The sequence below is a fragment of the Sapajus apella genome, unplaced genomic scaffold (genome assembly GCF_009761245.1).
Source record: "Sapajus apella isolate SASKATOON/1434 unplaced genomic scaffold, GSC_monkey_1.0 scaffold86, whole genome shotgun sequence".
Classification (NCBI taxonomy): domain Eukaryota; kingdom Metazoa; phylum Chordata; class Mammalia; order Primates; family Cebidae; genus Sapajus; species Sapajus apella.
Genome location: NW_022437026.1, coordinates 6577913 through 6587201, shown reverse-complemented (window position 1 = coordinate 6587201; position 9289 = coordinate 6577913).

Sequence of the window (9289 nt, the reverse complement as noted above, 5' to 3'; positions counted from 1 at the left end):
ACTTAGCACTCTCGTTTCACTTACGATTATTTGGAGATGAAGGACAGATGGAGAGGCCATGAAAGGTTTCAGACAAAATTGCATGGAAATTTGGATGACGAAAGACGAATATAGACATTAGGGAAGGATGATTGTTGTTTCCAGTACACATCCTGCAGCCATAGGATCCAAGAGCCTCAGAGTCAGAAGGCACATTGAGCATTATTCAATCCAACTCTCATTTACAAATGGGAAAGGGGTGGTCCCGGGAGGGGAAGTGACTTCTACAGTGCCACATAGCTAAAGTGGCAGTCAAGGACTCCAACCCCGATTTCCTGAAGCCCAGATGCCCCCTTCAGGACTGAGGTGAGTGGTAGAGTTTTGGCTGCTGGTGGCTCACAGCCCAGTCCCTCTCTGGACATTGCTCTTGACTGAAGGGAGCAAGCCCTGGAGCTGCCCTGCCCAGGGTTGCCTGAAGCCCTGGGGACAGCCTGCGTCCAATGCTTGGTAAATGGAAGGGCACAAAGGCTTGCTCCTTGCCCATGTTCACACATCCCTGAAGGCTCATCCCAACTGCAGAGTGCCTTTCAGGGCTGGTTGGAGCCTCTGATGCTACTATTTCACTGTTCAATTTCTCTCTGTTCAATTCTGCTCCCCTCACTCCCCATTAAACTTATTGAACCCAAATGTCCATATGAGAGCTTGTTCCATGGAGAAACTGGCCAGAGAGATAATCTAAGCAGGCTCTCTCTTTTGGAAAAAGTGACTGACAGACAGATGTAGTCTCCAATCCATAAGCACTCTGGTTCTGATTGAAAAAAAACAATAAAAGCCTTCTCATTGAAAAAATTAAAACCTTTGCTTCTAGCAACGTTTTTACCTCCCCTTCTTCCTCTTCCCCATTACTTCTCCCATTGCTTAGCCCATTTGAGGAGTCACCTACATGTCCTGACAATTGCTGGGGATTTTCCAACCCCTGTCAGCCAAGGCTTACTTTTCAGTTTCCCTCTGGAGCTTTCCTCAAAAAATGTTTTCTATTTGTAAAATCCCTCTTGGCAAGAGTGGGTCAGAGCAACCTTATATAATACTGCTTCCCACAGTTGGGTTGGGTTGTCTCCTTCTAGCTGTCTTCCATATTTCGTAAACTAGCCGAACCCATAGAGCTTGAAAGCAAGAACAGAAGGATGAGGATGCTATTCTTCACCTTAACCTAGGGCACTCCTACCAAACATTTTATAGCAGCCTGCTCCCCAGGCACCTGTACCACAGTCTTCCTGGGGCAAGAAAATAAAACAGACACACATTGGGCTTATGATGGCTGGGCCAAATTCCTGGAAGCCACAAAATCAAAGGTGGGCTCTTTATGTAGTGCCAACCAAATAGCTTCATCCCCCTTCCTGGAATTGTAGTAAATGGCCACCTTTCTCTAGGAAGGCTTCCTTCATCAGCTCTACCCATTGTGCAAGCTATTGACACAGTTCTTGGCTCAGTAGGTACTATCACTCTATCCTCTCCTCTCCTTAAACCTCTCTCCCCACCTAAGCATGTAGTATAATAATTAATTGTGGGCAATCGGCCATTACGTATATGACCTAGAAGGACTCTAAACTAATTAACAAACAGAATGGGTTTTTTGAAAGCTGCGTATTCACACTCACTGAAGCTCTGGCTACTCCATTCGTTGGAAAGCCTTCCTCAGCTCTTACCGTCGCTCTTCCTTTCATATGCCCCCTGTGCTATCTGGAAAGCTGTCTGTCTTCCCAACTAGTCTGGGTGCTCCTTGGAGGGCAGGAACCACACTGATCATCTTTGTATCTAACCTCTGCACCTCCCCACCCCACTGCTTCTGATTTGCACCTGTCAAGTGCTCATTAAATACACTTTAAGTTAAACTACTGAATGCATGAATAGGAGGCAAAAATTAGAGCTTTTCCCAAGAAATGTCTCTCATTTGTCAGCACCACAAAGCATTATGTGTCTCCCATTAAGTGGTTCTGCTCTGTGTATGATGGCACACACCGCGGGTGGTAGAAGGAATGTGGCTACCAGTCTGCAATGCCAGCTCCCTCACATATGATCATGAGGACCTTAGGCACTTCTCTTTCATGGACTTCAGTTTCTCATCCATAAAGAGTTGGTGATGTCAAATGCCACCTCAAATACTCCTTCTCATGTCTCTTTATGATCTTCTAGGTTCCCAGATGAATTAATTAGAATCATTAATGCCAACCCCAACTAGCCTAGTGGTGCCCTTGTCTCTTTTCTGAACCTGAACCCAAACGTGAAGTGCTCTCTTACACAAGAGAAACTTGGCCTTAGTGCAAAATGCTAATCTTTTCAGATGCTGAAGAAAAATGCTATTCATAATAGTAAATAAGCTTTTGATCACAGCTTTTTGCTAAAACTTTCTGTATGGATATTAGTGAATCCAACTCAGCCCTCATCTTCCTTGGATTTTACTAGGAGGTGGGAGTAAGGTGGGGAGAAACAGGAAAGTCTGCACATATTTATAAATATCTTTATCGGGATTCTAGTTTGCACAGGTGTGTGCTACTTTCTGCCACCCTAATTTGTGAAGTTCTTGTCCAAAGTGACTATTGTTTATTACTCTGGAATCCCACCTTGTACCCTGACTCCAAATCAATATTGCAGTTTTGTCCAAAATCTTTGCATTGGAAGCAGTAAAGTGTCTTACCTGAGGTCACAGGGAAAGAGAAAGAGTAAGTGGCCTGTAAAGACACAGGAGTGCAGTTATAAACAGCAATATATCTGAAACATTGAGAAGATTGATTCAGTTCCATTTATTATAAGGGTATAGAGGAGAGTACAGCAAAGCACAGGTTTTTCAGATCCAAATACTAATTTTCATTGGACTGGCATATATTTGACATTGCGATCTTGACTAAGAGGAATTGAAAATTAGGTTAAATAATTAGTTAGAACTATCTTTAGTATTTTTCTGTCAATTACAGGTGTTCTTTGTATTCGTTTGCTCAGGTCATCACAACAATATACCACAGACTGGGTGGCAACAATAGAAATGTATTTTTTCGCGATTCTACAGGCTAGAAGCTCAACATTTAGTGGTGGCAGTGTTCTCTGGAGGTCTCTCTCAGCTTGCAGAGGCTACCTTCTCTGTGTCCTCACATGGCCTTTTCTCTGTGAGTGTGTACTCCTGGTTTTTCCTCCTCTTCCTATAAAGATACCTGTCCTATTAGATTAGGGAACCCTATGACCTCATTTAACCTTAATAACCTCCTTAAAGGCTCTATCTTCAAATCTATGCACACTGGGAACTAGGACTTCAACCTCTGAATTTTGGGGACATTATTTAGTCTACAATACTCTTCAAGCTCAGTTTTATAATGAAAACCATGGAAATAAGAGAGCTAGTTTTAAAGTTGGAGTCAATTCACCATTACTTAGTCTAGAAACACAATGCTGAAAGGATTCAATTTATCCATCAACCAGGAAGCCACTTGTGTTTAGCCTTAGAAAGTAGTTTTATTTTTTTTTTCATTTTGCATTAGGTTGAATTTGAAAATTAACTTTCTGGTTGGTTTCCCAAGCCCATCTTAATCTTCCCTCTTATCTGAATAGTCTTTCTCCCACTGCCCTAAATATCCACCCTCTTTTAACCTGGCTGATTTACTTTCTGCCGTAGAATCCAAACCATGCCTGATCATAAAACGCAGCACATTTTTCTTATCTTGATTCAAACAAAGCCCGAACCAAAATAATACTCCTACTCACCAAAAACACTGTTTAACAACCAAAACATTTATTGTAAAGTATGCTCATCTTTATTGGCTTCTTTTCAAATAATCTAAAGTAAAATTTTATCCAAAACAAAAATCTAAACAATATATTTTTCACATCACTCTCTTAACACTTTATAGCTGCCTCCAAAGACACATAGACACTATTTCCAACCCGAAAATTCTGTCCCTGCATCAGCCTATCAAGGTTCTCCCCAATCTTTCTCCCACTTCTTTTTCTCCAGCCTCTCATTCTCTCCTCTCTAATTTATGTCGTCTTTTATCTTTCTGCCTTCCGGACTCTTCCCACATTAGCAATGCCTTCAAATTTTCTTCACCCAGTGCATATAGATTCCGGAAGTCATCCAGAAGTGTGAAATGCTTCTTAGTGGGGAAGTCCGGAGAAGATGGGGTTGAGGAAGGAAGCACTGTCATGTGAATATGTGAGGGGCCATGCATTATTAACATGCTTTGCAAACTCCCCATTGCTCATGTTCATGCCTGCCTATAAGTTACTTCTTGTGCTAGGACCTGGATTAAGTGTTTTCCTGTTATGTTGCTAACTGATTGAGCCTAATGATCTTAACAACAACAACAAAAGCATCAAAAACTTCTTGGCCATTTTAAGCCCTTTCTCTGAACTCTTATTGAAAAATGTAGTGATCAGCTGGATGCTTTCATGTCATTTATTGCTATTTGTGTTAGAGATCTTGTATCCTTCACTAAACTTACATGTTTTCATAGCAAGACTCAGTGTTAGTAAGATCTCTATGATCTCCTCTGATTCTAGCATGTCATTCAATGAAGATTTGTTGATTCATTATGTCTTGCCAAAGGTCGTATGTGTTTATTTCCAAAGCATAAACAAATTGATAATAGGATAGGTGACACAGAAGCAATTTCAGGAGTAGGAGGCCAGGCTGAGATCAACATCTGCCTCAAAGAATATACTAATGGATGGTTAAGAGTCGTCGTAACTGAAGTCCATGCAGTTCTGAGAGTGCTGCAGAAGGTTGGTCTCCAGTCTCTCTCTGGCCCTATAGATAAGTTATGCTGATTATATCTGATTGTATTTAATTAGTTTAATAAAATATACAGAAAAGGTGGGCTTTGAAAAATACATAGAAATTCAACAGGCAAAGAGAAGGAGGGCATACTTCACAAACTAAGTTGTCTGGCGTAGCTGGAGGGTAAGGTATGGAATAGGAGTAGGAAAGCAGGGGGCAGTCAGGGTAGAAAGGTAATACGGCCAGGAGACTTTCTCTCCAGCCCTCCCTTTGACACCTGGGAAGGGGCAGACCTGGAAGAACCACCTGAGAAGCCCCTGGAGTGGCACTTGTGGATCTTTGACAGGAGATAAGTGTTGATCTCACGACCGGGTCAAATTCTTATCTCTTCTCTTGCCACATAGAAGGCAGTTAAGCAGACATTAATAAGTGAAATTTTCTCCAATAAAGCCACAGCTCCAACCGGTTGGCTTCATGAACTCTTTTTGTAGAAATTCAAAAAATCACCTTTAGAATTCCACATCAGTGCTGTGGGTTAATTTTGGAGATCCTAGGCATACAGCTGTGAAGAAAGAACTTAAAACCCCGCCTTTACGGGGCTACAAATCTAAAGAGGAAAAACAGATCATAGACAAAAAAAAATACATAAGACATCGTATATATGGAGTTAGATGTTGGACAATGCTATGGAGAAAAAAAAATGCTATGGAGAGCAGGGTCGGGAAATCGGGAGTACTGGGATGAAGGTCAAACTGCAACTGCTGTGAAAGTGATCAGGACAGAAGACACTGAGAAAGGCATCTGCACAAAGACTTTATGCGCCTTTTTTGGGGGAATATATAGGTTGTTTCCAACTCTTTACTATTAAAGTTTCGTGTATGTGTCTTTTTGTACGTCTGTTTGAGAGCATCTGTGGGGTTTATACCCAGAGTAAAATTGCTGGGCATTGAGTACCCAGAAACTTGACCAAGTACTGTACATTTTGTATCAAAAACAGCTGCACTGGCTTACCCTCCTGCATGCAGAGGTGTGAGAGTTTCCATTTTTTTAGTACTTGCTATAATCTCAATTCTTGATTTATTTTCTTATTTTTGCCAATTTCAAAGATGTAAATCGATATCTCAAATTATTGTTTGATTTCATATTTTCCTGTTTAGTAATAAAGCTATGTTATTTTGTCAACTTTTACCTTCTATACATTGCCTGTGTACTTTCTTGACTTATATTTCACTTGGATTTTCCATCTGTTTCTTACATACCCTTCCTTATATTCTAGATTACAATCAGTCATGTGTTTTGCAATATACTTCCTAGTCTGGTAAGTGTTAAATTAGTGTAAAGGGCTTTGCAGAACAAAATATTTCATTTTTGTGTGGTCAGGTCCAAAAGAGTTTTTCTCCTTTATGCTATATTCTTTTGCATTTTGCTGAACAAGTCTTTATCCAATGCAAGTACACAGAGATAGTTTCCAAATTTTCTTTTAATAGTTTTATAGCTTTACTTTGCTACTGATTTGTGAGCTCTCTTTCATGATAAACCAGGTTCCTTTATATATATGAGTTCTGCTTCTGAATCCTCTGTTCTGTTTAATTGATATGCCTGTGTTCTTGTACTAGCATTGTGCTGGTTTTGTCTTTGTAACATGCTGTACTATCTGATAGCTAAAAAGAGCATCCTATTTTTGTTCCTCTTTTTCAAAACCCATGAGTCTTTCAAAGACCTTTATTATTCTACATAAATTTTAGTGTTACTTTATCTTATTCAGCTAGGATGTACATTAAAATGGTTTAAACTTTATATATTGTTGTGGGAAGAATTGGAATTATTATGTGTTTTCTCATCTTGAATGCAGTGCAGTTCTCTATTTAGTTGTTCTCTGATATCGGATCAGTTATATTCTCATTTCTCTCCATATAGGTCTTGTGTATTTTTTAAATTAATTTCTAGTTGCTTTAAAATTATTAATTCCCATTGTCAATGATATTTGCATTTTTAGATTCTCTGTGAGTTTATTATCTTGAAAATGTGACTTTCAAAGACATTTTCTTGTTGGCTATTGCTATTATAGTGGTTTGTGGATTTTCTTGGGCTATGTAAATTATCATTTCCTCTATTATGATTTTTCTCTTTCCTTCCAATTCTTATGCCTCATTTCTTTTTCTTGTCACTCATCTGTTGATCAGGACTGCTAGTACTCTGCTGAATGAACAGTTGCAATAATAAACACATCTTTATCATCTTCTTGTCTGTAAAAGGAAGGCTTCTGAAACGTCTCTAACGAGTAAAAAGAACAAGTCCAAAACACTTATAAGGAATTTTAGAAATGTAATCTTAAAAAAGAAAGAAAAAATGTTAGGTGTTGAACAACGGTTGAAGTTGTGGGTAGATACCACGGCTTGTAGGAAGCTATGGGCCTGCTCTCCTGTCGCTGGAAGGGATGTTGACAACAGTTAAGCAGGAGCTATGAACATACCAGGATTCTGTAGTTTCTCCTGGTGTTTATATCAGAAGGATCAGAAGAGCATCGAACAGGCAGTTTGCTGACAATAAGAGTCAATGTTAATTCAGCACTGTGTCTGTGTGTTATTTAAAATCATCTGTGCCTTCCATTTTGGGAATATTTCTAGAAAATGGGTACTTTTAAGAGTACTTTGGTCAAATAAGTGGTATAATCAAAGTGATAAAGATATGCCCTGGATTATTCCTCTCAGTGGCTCCAAGTGCTGGAGGTCACTAAGTCTTATGGATTTCCGAAGACTATTCAATTTCATCCCATTATCTCTGTCCATGTGGCCCCATTCTCCCCAACCAAGACTATGGGACAAGCCTGCTGACTTCTCTGGCTCCCTGCTTTCTCTTTTAGTGTGTCCTCCCCCCCCCCCCCCCCCCGTTCACCAGAGTAACAGGCTGAAGAGCAATCTGATGCATCCCGGCCCTCACCGTGACCCACTCTGGAATATCACGTCTGTACAATGGAAGCACCAGCCCCTTAGACGCAGACCTGCTGCTGAGAAAACAGTGTCTGCTGGAGTTAAGTAGCCCCTCTCCTGCATGTCATGAGCACCTCCTCATCGCCATAACCATTCTTGCTGCCTTTGGACCCTGACTTTACCTTTTCTCTGGACTTGATCTCAGGCATCTGCTGTAGGGTCCCTGGCATTGTCAGGTTTGACCAGTTCACCAGCCTCACTCTGACACTCGGTCCACTTACTCCATAATAGAATTTGGTGTTCACCTTCATCTTCCTCATGCTGTTCTTCCAGACCAGGCCATGATCTACTTCTGGTCTTCTTTCATGCATGGCTAAACTACCATGGCGTTCTCTGCTGGTAAACCTCTTGAAATTTCAATTGCATATAAGAAAAAGCCATTATTCCTCAGTGCAACATACAAGATCACAGTCTACCTCACCAGCATCTCCCCAGCCATGGACAGTACCCCACAGAAACCTCATAACTGCCATTCCTCTTGCACTCTCCCGTCCCTTTGTCTGTCCTTGCTATTCCCTTTCTGTTGAATGTAATTTTCTTCCTCTTTCTTTATTTTTTAAGCCCCTATTTATCCTTAAAGGACCAGTTTAAAAGTCAGCTCATCTGAAACTTCCCCCACCTGACCTGGGTAATTACTGATTCCTTGTTTTATGTTCTTAACAGCTGGGTGTTTACATTTGTATAATTGTCTCACATTGCTTTTTGATTATTATTGGTATATGTACGTCTTGATTTTTCTTTTCCAAGAAATCATTTCAGTGACAGGGACTTAATACATGCTGAAAAGAGTTTGTATAACATGAGCAATATTTAGGAAGACGGATTTGGTGGTGATATGCTGGATGGTTCATAATGAAAGACTGGATAGAGAGTCCTCAGAGGCAATTGCTATGCCCTGACCATGATCTAGATAGGGCTGGAGCTGGGGCGAGGATAGAAACCATGGATGTGAGATCCAGGGGAGAAGGACTAAGGAAGATGGTGGATGGGAACAGTGAGAGAAGAGAAGCGTTTAAAATGTCTCCAGATTTTCCCTGTCCAGTCTATCATCGATGGGCATTTGGGTTGGTTCCAGGTCTTTGCTATTGTAAACAGTGCTGCAATGAACATTCGTGTGCACGTGTCCTTATAGTAGAACGAACAATGAGAACACATGGACACAGGGAGGGGAGCACTACGCACTGGGGTCAGTTGGGGGGAAATAGAGGAGGGATGGTGGGGGGTGGGGAGCTGGGGAGAGACAGCAAGGGGAGAGATGCCAGATGTAGGTGATGGGGAGGAAGGCAGCAAATCACACTGCCATGTGTGTACCTATGCAACAATCTTGCATGTTCTTCACATGTACCCCAAAACCTAAAATGCAATAAAATAAATAAATGGGGGAAAAATAAATAAAATAAAATAAAATAAAATGTCTCCAGAATGTTGAGCACAGGTGCCTCGGGGAACTGCTGTCGAGCAACAAAAGCAGGGAAAGGAGAGAGAGTGACCTGGAAGGAAAGCCATATTGGGTTTGAAGTCATCCAGGATATACAATGGCAAAGTCCCACAGGAC